The 10,760-nt window shown below is 50.1% G+C and overlaps 1 long non-coding RNA gene across 1 annotated transcript; it reads right to left on the bottom strand.

Moving 5' to 3' along the window:
* Positions 1-515: 515 nt before the first annotated feature.
* LOC122171267 lies at positions 516-1,955 on the bottom strand. Its single transcript, XR_006171944.1, has 2 exons — positions 1,876-1,955; positions 516-909 (listed from the first exon to the last, which is right to left on the bottom strand). It is a non-coding gene; the product is annotated as an uncharacterized LOC122171267 (long non-coding RNA).
* Positions 1,956-10,760: the final 8,805 nt, after the last annotated feature.

The following is a 10,760-nucleotide window of genomic DNA, read 5'->3' as shown; positions in this document are numbered from 1 at the left end:
TTGTTGTTTCACAGTTGTGTTTCAGAAAGAATTAGAATTTTCTCTTCTGTTTATTTATGCAATCTCTCAACTCTTAGGAGTTTTAGGATGCCTAAAATTATCTTTTTAAATTGTCTTTTTTTAATCTTATCACGAAGATACACGAGCACCACCAACAGAAATATTCAATAAAACATCTACATCTTGGCCATGACCAAGTCGTATCTTCTTGGACACAGTAATTCTTCTGGTTAATGGACCTAGCGAGTATCAGACAACAGCAGCTCAACCTGAGGAGTTACTGACACACATTGGCTATTCTGTGACATCTCACTGTGGTGACAGTCACCAGATTTGCTTAAACAGTAGTATTTTCCTGGGAAAGCCAAGGTGACACATGTAGGTCAGTGCCCCAGCTCAGCCAGTGGCACACCCATCCGTGGGCATCGCTGCAGCGTGTCCATGGTCATCACAGGTGGGTGATGTGGGGCACTGCAGGCTGGGGGCACGAGGGAGGGCATGAAGGAAGGAAATCGTTAAGACAGGAAGTGTCATTATTGCTGCTGGGTGGAGGTTGCTCTGCAAAGCAATGAACGTGGCATGCTCATGAGCTGTCCACAGCCCTTAGGATGGCAGGACTCTCTAGTACTGCTTCATTTTTGGTTGGTTCCCATTTCTTGTAACCACAGAGATGGCGAAACCAGAGGCCGTTGAGCAGCTGTGAGCTGGGTCTCCCCATGGCAGGAAGGGACAACTTTGGCCAGCCCAGGAGACCTTCACAATGCATGGTTGCAACCTGCCATGGAGGACAAACCTGCCCAGGAACTCAGGACTCCAGAGTGTCTGAGACCAGCAGCACTGCACAGGACTTGATGAGGACCACGCGTGACCATCACCACACGCACACAGGCAGCAGAAAGAGGAACTCGCCTACGAGAAAATGTGCAGAGTCATTAAACCCTAGAGCTCTTTATCAGCCCAGTTGGACCAGTCACAGCCTGACTAATAAGAGGCCAAGCCTATATTTACTGCAATTTATATAAATCACGGAGATCTCATGGAAGACAAACAACCGACCTAATTGCTCTAGGACAAATTCCTCTGACACACACGCATCTGATAACATCAATTACCTTGCAAACAGACTGATTCAAATGCTGTGGTTGTTTTCAGAGGTGATAAACATAATGGGAAGAGGCTGGAAATACACTGGGGCAAAGGCATAGACCTGTAAGGGACCACATCCATTGGAGTTTGGCCCCTACACTCCTAGTCAACAGAAACCCCAGAAGGACTCTTTCATGTATTGCTACATATCACAGCCCAAAAAATCTTCCAACATCTTAAAACAAATCTCAGAGCTCTAGTAAAAAAAAAAACAAACAAACAAATTCAAAGCTGAGCTGTGCTGAAGCACACTGCCAAGTGAAAAACTTCTGTAACAGCAGGGAATATGTTGAATAAACAACATTTCATAACGCGTGAAGATTTCTCCTCCACAATTCTCTTTAAACAAACCATCCTGCTCTCCATCAGCATGCCTGCAGTTCAGGTGATGAAAGGTTCCCTTTATTTAGAAGGTCAACAGGAGGCCAAGAAGAGCCAGAGGAGAAGTGGATTTCTGCCTGACGATATTATTGCGCCCATTATTATTCATGGTCGTTTATAGAGCAAACCTCCCCATTGGCAAACACCACCATGAGAACTCAGCCACACCACAGCTTTGTGAACAGAAACCTCCTCACTGTGGTTGGGTTGGTGTCATAGGGACTATCCTCTCCCTCTTCCCATCCATATCCTATCACTATTCCCATCCCCATCCACACGCCCACCCCCATATCCAAACATATCCCAACTCCATCAGTTGAGTACCCTCAGTAAGTTTGCAAATGATACTAAGCTGTGAGGAAGTATCAATCTTCTTGAGGGTAGAAAGGTGCTGCAGAGGGATCTGGACAGGCTGAAGCAATCTTAACAAGGCCAAGTGCCAGATCCTGCACTTTGATCACAACAACTCCATGCATCACCAAGGGCTTGGGGCAAAGTGCCCGGAAAGCTACACAGAGGAGAAGGATCTGGGAGTGTCAGCTGACAGCAGGCTGAACACGAGCCAGCAGTGTGCCCAGATGGCCAAGGAGGCCAATGGCATCTTGGCTTGTATCAGAAATACTGCAGCCAGCAGGAGCAGAGAGGTGCCCTGTACTATGCTCTCTCTGATGCCCTGTACTATGCTCTGATGAAGCTGCAGCTTGAGTGCTGTGTACATTTTTGGGCCTCTCACCACAAGAAAGACACTGAAGTCCTGAAACATGTCCAGAGAAGTGCAAGGAAGCTGTGAGGGGTCTGGAGCACAAGTCTGATGGGGCGCAGCTGAGGGAGCTGGGATTGTTCAGTATGGAGAAGGGGAGGTTCAAGAAAGACCTTATTGCTCTAACGGGAGGCTGTGGTGAGGTGGGGGTTGGCCTCTTCTCCCAGGTAAAAGCAATAGAATGAGACATAATGGCCTTAAGTTGATCCAGGGGAGATTCGGGTTGGATATTAAGAAAAATTTTCCCTCTGAAAGAGTGGTGAGGCAGTGGCACAGGCTGCCAAGGGAGGTGCTGGAGTCACCATCATTAGAGGTGTTCAAGAACTCTGTGGATGTTGCATTTAGGGACGTGCTTAGTGTGCATGGTGGGGAAGGGATGATAATTGGGCTATATGACGTTGCAGGTCTTTTCCAACCTTAATGATTCTATGATTCTGTTCTATGATTCCTCATCATTCCTACATCCATCCTTATCTCCATCCTTATCCCCATCCCATCCCCATCCCATTCCTGTGCCCATCCCCATCTCAATCTGTTCCCATAGGTGGATTTGTTAGAGCTGGCCTGGGCTTGGGGCCCCGCTGTGCCCCACTGCTGTTGTCTGTGGTTTTCCTGTTTCAAAGTTCCTGAAATAACAAGAGGGCTGTGTCATTCCCTGCCAGAGCAGTGCTTTCTCAAAGCATGGCACCACAGGTGTGTTTTACATGCTTTGGGGTCCAGTAAAAGGCTTTCGGGGGGCAAAGAGTAGTGCAGGAAGAAAGTGAAGATTAAATGATTCCTAAAGGAATCTGATAAAGCTCGGGGAAGAATAAGTTGGAGCCTATCTTTCAGCAGAAAGGAGCAGCAAGATGCCCAAGAGCACTTCTGTGTCTTTGAGAAGCGGATGCCAAAACGAACACATCACCACCCATCTCCTGCACTCAGAAACACCACAGAAAACCACGTCACCATGAGGACTGTCTGTAACTGAGGGACAGAAGGACCTGAACATCCTACAGCCCGCCCCAGGTGAAATGCAGAAACACAGGGAGAGGCGTATGGAGCTAATTGGTCCTGATTGGAAAGAACTAAAAATAAATCCAGGGGGAAGACCTGAGCCAGCAGCACGTCCCTGGGGATGCTGACTCAGCCAGCAGCAGCACGATGCAGTGAGCAGCGAGGCAAGCCGTCCTGAGCACAAATCTCATTACAGCTGCTCAGCTATTCCTGCTAACCTGCCTGCTATTTACTGCCCCTGGGGCTTAGGCAAAGAACATTAAGAATGAAATTAAGAAAGGAGAAATGCGGGCTGAATGACTGAGAAAATTGCCCTGACACAGCAGGATGTGCCAAGTGTGTCCGCAGACAGATTTTCCAACACGCTCTGGAGCAGAACGCCCCAGGGGCTGCCCCTGCCTTCCCTGGGGGCTCCTGGTACCTGTGGGTGGCCAGCAGGAATACACGTCCCCCCTGAGCACCCCTGGGCAGGGATGCTCCTGCTGGGCAGGGGGAGATGGGCTGTCATTTCCAGGTGTGCTGGCAGAGATCCTGTTCTGTCTGTGTTGTAGCAATGGATCTTGAGCACATGCTCACCCAGCCAAACTAACACAAACATGAGAAAATAAAAGGAAAACCACCACGGAGCAAGCCCTGGCCATAGACAGCACATCTCCTCCTGCTCCTTCAGGGCTGTGCTCTACAGCAGCAGTACCTGCACCCAGCACCCAGGCTGTTGCTGCAATTAGAGGTTGCCATGTGCTGCCTGTCCTCTAATTTGCTAGGTTGGCACAGGCGCCTATGTTGGTAATTATGCACATAGTGGGATCTGCAGCATTACACATCACTGCTAGCATGAGCAAAGAGCCAAAAGAGTGAGGCTTTGAGAAATTGTAGCAGAGAGAAAAAACTGGTGTGACCAGAGAACTTCATGCTATGTGTGTCAGTGCCTCCCCATGGAGGGCGGGAGGGAAATGCCTGCAGATATCCACTCCTACAAATGAGAATGCGATAGCAGATGCATAAATAGTAGCATTGAGGCTGAGCCTGGCACAGATGCCCAGAGGGCTGTGGATATCCCATCCCTGGAGGTACTCAAGGCCAGGCTGGATTGGACCTGGTGGCCTGAGCTGGTGGAGGGCAGCCAGCCCACAGCAGGGCTTGGGGCTGGGTGACCTTTAAGGTTCCTTCCAGCCCAAGTCATTCTATGATTCCATGTCCATATCAGGGCACTGTGTAGCCTCCTGCCTTGCCCCTGCCACCGGCCATCCATCCTAGGGACTACAGCACGGCTACAGCTGCTGGAGGTCCATTAGGCAGGAGATGGCAATAAGCGTTTCTTCTTAAAAGGATTCTGCCCCAAAGACCTGCTCTCCACAGAGAAAAATGCTGGTATCCAATCCCTCCAAACAGACCTCAGGATCTGGTTTCCTCCCCCCAGGGGTTGTCCTGCATCAGAGCCAGGGCAGAAGGGATGCACAGGGCTTGTGCTGGGGTGAGAGTAGGTCCTGCCACTGCAGCACCTCACAGCACTGGGGGCAGACTGGGATGCCCTGGTGTCAACCTGGGAGCAGGAGCACAACCCTCATCTGGGCTCTGGTGGCTGACTGTGGCTGAAACGATTCTCTTTTCCATGGCTTTTTGCCAGCCTAGACCTGAGCTGATACCTGTGTTCTCTGAAATAGAGGCCATCCCTGAATAGCTAATCCTGCTAACAGAGAAGCACAGTGATTTATAAAGGATGGGAACCTCATTTCTATCTCCTGCTTGAATTGTTAAAATAATTAACTACTTCCAGGCACTTTTAATTAAAACTCTGCTGCATTGCTAGTTATGTTTGACACATTTAAAGTTGAACCATTCCATCTGCAATTTCCTGAAAGCAGCACCTGCTTTTAATATATCCATTCCAAGGTGCCCCGGAAGTGTTATTTTTATTCACTCCAGTGGATAAAATTCAATGCCTCAACAACACAGCATTTTTCCCATTCCCAGAAATGACACCAAGGTGTTCATAGAACTGGAGAACCATTAAAGTTGGAAAAAAGCTCTGCAACCCTCCAGTCCAACTGTCACCCCAGCACTACCATGCTCACTAAACCACATCCCTAAAGATTCATAAAGGTTGCATCTGTCCAACCAAAAGACATCTGATATTAGTGAGCATAATGGGTTTGGGTTTAAGTCATTGGTTTTGGCCCAAGACGAGCAATGGAAATAAAGCTTTTATGCTTCCCCAGTAGCACCCCCAGGGTTCCCTCTGGTTTTTACTGTTGATGCCCTACAGGTGGCTCCAGGTGTGGGGATGCTGCTTGGGAATGAGAAATGTTTGGAGAAGGTGTGACTTTGCCCACCCCACACTCAGCAAGCTGCTGCCTTCTCCAGTCCCAGTGTAGGGCGGGGAGCAGCATCCCACAACAGCACCAAATTCAAGGCATCAGCAGAGGCAACAGGGAAGCGAAGTAGGATGGATGACATTGCTTCAGTGAGAGCTGAGCCTGCTGGGAGCCACTGCAGAGAGAAACAGAAGGGAGACGAGTTCTGGTAGAAGTTACACACACAGAGGAATCACCACACACCATGGTGGGCCTGAGGTGGCCATTGGATTTTGTGAACATCCCACCCAGGGAGCCCTGCACACCTATCACACACCTACAGCATGGGCTTTTTTTCCTTCCAATGCCTTCCCAATGTGGGCATCCTTTGGGGGTAAATGAAAACCACGTTTCCAGAGCTGTCCCTGCACAGCCTCCTCCTGGCATTGCGCACAGCAATCTGTATGCGTCCTTTTCAAAATAATTCTAGTCAGGGGACTTATTCAAGGGCTTCATATCCCAACAAACCAGCCCTCAGCCAGCTCTAAGAAGAAGCTCTAAGAAGAAGGTCTGAAAGCGAGCATGCAGCCACCAGCAAACCCCGAAGCACCAGCAGAGTGCAGGGGCACTGAAGCACTGGGAAAGCCAGGCCAGGTGCCTCTCACCCCTCCATGCATCACAGCTCCAAATGGATTTTCTCCGTGGTCGTATGACTGTGGCTGAGCTGGGGAGGCACCGGGCAGCCAAGTGCCATCTCCGTGTGCCTTCATGACTAGAGGAGAGGGACTGGGTTCCAAACAGCCCTGTTGGAAGCGGATCAGCGTGCCCTGGCTGGGCTTTAATCTGAGTTACAAACAGGCAGCTGTGCAGAGCAGAGACAGCAGAGGGCAGCTCCGCCCTGCCTAACACGAACGTGGGTTACATGGATGCTGTCTGCGCTGCACGCGAAGGTGAGGCAGGAGATGATGTGCTGAGGATTGCATGGAGAAAGTCTGTGCTGCTCAGGCTAAAAATCAGCTATATGTACTGAGATCTAAAGGGAGGCCATAAGAAAGAAGGGGACAGACTCTTCAGCACAGTCTTTTGTGACAGGACAAGGGGAAATGGTTTCAAATGAAAAGAGGGGGGAAATTTAGATTGGATACAAGGACATTTTTCACCATAAGGGCAGTGAGGCATGGGCACAGGCTGCCCAGAGAGGTGCTGAATGTTCCATCCCTGGAGACACTCAAAGTCAGGTTAGACGAGGCTCTGAGCAACGTGATGGAGCCTGGTAGGTGTCCCTGTTCATTGCAGGGGAGTTGGACCAGGTAACCCTTAAGGATCTCATCCGATCCAAACAATTCTACAATTCTATGATATATGATATCATATTATTATATGATAATATAATATGATAATGATAATATATATAAAAAATAGCAATAAACACCTTCCTTCATGCAGAGGGTCTGGGCCTCAGGTAGGGGAGGGGCAGCAGCAGGGATCGTAACCAGAAAGGATCTCCTTTCTTTCTCAATACACATAACTGAGACAGTTTGTTGGGTGAATGGCACCCATGGAAGACAAATAATGATAGGACAAGGGGGAATGGTTTTAAACTGAGACAGGGGAGGGTGTTTTAGGTTAGATATTAGGAGGAAGTTTTCCACACAGAGGGTGGTGACGCACTGGAACAGGTTGCCCAAGGAGGTTTTGGATGCCCCATCCCTGGAGGCATTCAGGGCCAGGCTGGATGTGGCTCTGGGCAGCCTGGTCTGCTGGTTGGTGACTCTGCACATAGCAGGGGGTTGAAACTAGGTGATCATTGCAGTCCTTTTCAACCCAGGCCATTCTATGATTCTATGAAATAGACTCAGCTCCTGCTGACTTCAGCACTAACCACATCACCTTCCCTGGAGCTAAGGTGGGCACATGCCATGGGAACTTCTTCTGCTGCAGGTGTCTTCCTTCTCTGCTCTCCTCGGGCCCCAACTCCTGCCTTTCACCACTCTTCAGCTGCAGTTGCAATGCTTCTCAGCACGGTTTGGCTGATGGCAAAAACAGACCACAACCAGCCCAGGCCTGCAGTGTTTGCAAAGCTGGAGAAGCCTCCAGGGCACCTCAGTCCTCAGCTGGCTCACAGCACTGTGTGTTGCCATTCACAGGGGCTGAACTGGAAGGGAGCTCCAGAGGCTCTCTGGCCCAACCCTGTTCCAGCAGGGACACCCAGAGCAGGGTGCCCAGGGCCACATCCGGGTGGCTTTGGAAAGTCTCCAAGGAGGAAACCCCACAGCCTCTGGGCAGCCCGTGCCAGTGCTCCATCACCTGCACATCATAGCAGCACCCCGTCCATCTGACTTCCACCCCAGGGGCCAACCTCTCTGGTCATGCAATTTCCACGTGGCCCCAGGTCAGAGACCCTCACACCTCTCTCTGGGCTCTATCCATAAAACACGGAGCCGTTTCCTCCATGAAGCATCACATCTGCATGAGCATCACAGCCCACAGGCTGCGTGCAGAGCGACTTTCCATGAGTCATTAAGCTGCTCTCCCAAGAGACACAGCTCGCTCTCAGTTACACGCCGGAGGTGCGCGCGCCTCCAACAGAAGGTGGGAAGAGGAAGTTTTTAGCTCTCAAGTGTAAAATGAATGTTCAATAAATAGAACCGTTTTTCAGACACGAAAATGCGGCGTCGGAGTCACTAGCGCCCCGGGGCTATTTACCTGACTGTGCAATTGGCGGTGTGCGGAAGGCAGCAGCTCCTCGGCTTTGTCATGCACGCTGCGGGTTTTTTTGCCTGAGCATCTCTTCTTCCTGTCTGCTCGGCTTATAAATAACTGTGAGGCACAGCCCACCGCTGGGAAGCACCTTGCAGGGGGCAGCCCTCAATCGGGAGAACAAGGTGTGCTGGGGAGGTGGGGCAGAGCAATGGCCGTGTCTGTGGGCACCACCACCTCTCTCTTGCGGTGCCCCTCTGTTCCCTTCCTCCATCCTAGGCTGCTCTTCCTCTGTGCCTGCAGTCTGCAGCAGCAGCAGGGCCTGATTCTGTTTGGTTTGAAGGCAAAGCAGAGCTCCTTACCTGGGGTGTGGGCAGAGCCCTGCTCTTCCAGCAGTTCCTCTCAGCATCTCTGATGCCAAGGTAAATCCAGCAACTTCACATGGCTCCTGCAAACACGTATTCGCATACATCACAGCCTTCTGATAAAAGATGCACGCATGCTGGATCAAAAATTGCAATATCACTTCAAACTGTTGGCCAAATCTTTGATGAGAAATAGAACCCAAGGGAACGGCATGGAGCTGCATCGGGGGAGGGCAGCTGGGGGTGAGGGAAAGGGTCTGCACCACAGGGCAGTGGGCATGGAACAGCCTGCCCAGGGCTGTGGGCACGGTCACGAGTACCAGAGCTCACAGAACATTTAGACAGAGTTCTCAGACATAGGGATTGGATTTGGGGTCGTGTTGTGTGAAGTAATGAGTGTAGCTTGTAAAAGAAGTAGCACAGCCAGCAGAAGAAAGGTTTAATTATCATCTCCCTGTACTCAGCACTTGTGATAACACACCTTGAGTGCTGTGTTCAGTTTTGCATCCCTCACTACAAGTAAGACATCGAGGCCCTGGAACATGATCAGAGAAGGGCAATGAAGCTGGGATGGGTCTGGAACACAGGTCTTATGGGGAACAGCTGAAGGCACTGGAGTTGTTCAGTTTGGAGAAGATGCCCAGGGGAGACCTGATCACTCTGTACAACTGCCTGAAAGGAGGTTGTGGTGAGGTGGGGGTAGGCCTCTTCTCCTAGGTAACAGCAATACGACTAGAGGGAATGGCCTTAAGTTGCACCAGGGGAGATTAAAGTTGGATATTAGGAAAAATTTCCTCTCTGAGAGAGTGTTCAGGTGCTGGAATGAACTGCTCAGGGAGGTGGCACTGCCCCTGGAGGTGTTCAAGAAACATTTAGATGTTGTACTAAGGGACATGGTTTTGTGGGGAAACAGTGATGGTAGGTGAACAGTTGGACTGGATGATCTTGGAGGTCTTTTCCAACCTCAGTGATTCTATGATCCTTTGAACTATTACCGGTAGGCAGCTGGAGTGCAGCCACACTGTTTTGCTACCAGGCCACCCTGATCCAGCTGCTGCAGAGCCAATGGATGGCCCTGGGTGTGTTTCCATCACAGATACAGCCACAATGTCCTGTGTCAAAAGGAGGTCCAGCATTACATATTTGTGTGAATTTTTATGAAGAATTAATCTAGAAGAGCATTTTGTCTTCGTGCAACTGCAAGGTCCTGGGCTGCTGCACTGGAGCCTCTGCCAAGAGATCCCACCTTGAGTTCCAAGCCCTGACAGAAACAAAACAACTATGAAAGCACTCATCAAGCATCCTCTGGAAGCATGGCCAGATAAACAAGGTGTTTTACCCCCAGATGTTGGGAAGCCCCTTGGGGAGATGGAAGAGCACTGGGTGCCTGGGCTGAAGGCACACCTGGGGCATAGGTAGCAGTGTTGGACACTGTGCACACATCCTGAGCTCCTGGTGTCAGGATGAGACAAGTGGAGCATAGCATAGTCCACTGATTGGTGGTGGTGATCGGCTCCCTGCTGAAAGCCATGTCCAGGAAACCTTTGCCCACAGCTCCCCTCCTGGCCCCTTTGAGCTCACCATCAATTTTCATGTCCAACTTCCTTCTTCTGTCCCTCCGCTCTATGCCACAATAGCCCATCTCATTATTTTCACATAAGAGGTTATTTTGCAAGGAAGGCTGACCCATGCTGAAGACAGGTTAAGAACTGTCTGTTTGCCCTTTATAAAAATGCTGCTGTTGTTTGGAAAACATGCACCAAGCTCCTAACTTTTTATGAAAGAAGACACTGAATAAATGGAGCACAAAGATTTTAGACCAAACCTTATTATTAGTCCAAACTGAGGTTTCTTGCTCTCTCATCCTAGCTGTCAGGGTTGTCAAGGACAATGAAGGGGCAAGCTCCAGCTTCTGGATGGCTGTGATGCTTCATGCAAAAGGGACAAATGCTTCATGCAAAGAGACAAATGAGGAGGCATGGAGCATTGGCATCATCAACATTGGTGCTCAGACTGTAGCCATGCTGGGGTGCTGCCCACCAGATGCCCACCATCATGAGAGGATGTATAAGGAAGAAGATGAACTCTGACCAGCGACTGTACACTGTGGGGTTGTAG

The sequence above is a fragment of the Centrocercus urophasianus genome, unplaced genomic scaffold, assembly GCF_019232065.1.
Source record: "Centrocercus urophasianus isolate 14NV4802_14NV808 unplaced genomic scaffold, USGS_Curo_1.0 seq_9, whole genome shotgun sequence".
Lineage (NCBI taxonomy): Eukaryota > Metazoa > Chordata > Aves > Galliformes > Phasianidae > Centrocercus > Centrocercus urophasianus.
Note: the sequence above shows the minus strand (reverse complement) of the source record. Positions and strands in the feature narration are given on the sequence as shown.